Source organism: Olea europaea, chromosome 18, assembly GCF_002742605.1.
Source record: "Olea europaea var. sylvestris chromosome 18, O_europaea_v1, whole genome shotgun sequence".
NCBI lineage: Eukaryota > Viridiplantae > Streptophyta > Magnoliopsida > Lamiales > Oleaceae > Olea > Olea europaea.
The window spans coordinates 31,514,396-31,514,839 of NC_036254.1; positions in this window are offsets into that span (position 1 = coordinate 31,514,396).

Here is a 444-nt window from a genome sequence, read left to right on the forward strand (position 1 = left end):
CGGACAGTGTGGATCTGATTCTCCCAGGGCCAGAAGAGAGAGCTTGTTACCCAAGGCCGGGCTGCGTGGCCATTAGTGAGGCGATCCTTAGGGCCGGACTTAGGCTGCTCATTCACCCATTCTTTAGGTTGGTGCTTAGGTCCTATGAGCTAGCCTCGACGTAGCTCAATCTGAACTCCTGGAGCCAGATGGTGGGCTCCTGGATGTTGTGGAAAGAGGCGTCATTAGGGGTGGAGATGCCTCTTTCCGTTTTCCAGATCCTCTATATTCCTAAGGTTACTGCCGGGGGGGATAAGACCCGGGGCTGGTACTACCTGACGTCATGGGGTTCCCACACTCCATTTGTGATCGATCTGCCGAGCTCCATCAAGGAATGGAAGAGCTCTTGGTGCTGGGCAGCGGGGCGATGGGACACAATGGAGGGGGACCCCCTGGCGCCTCTTA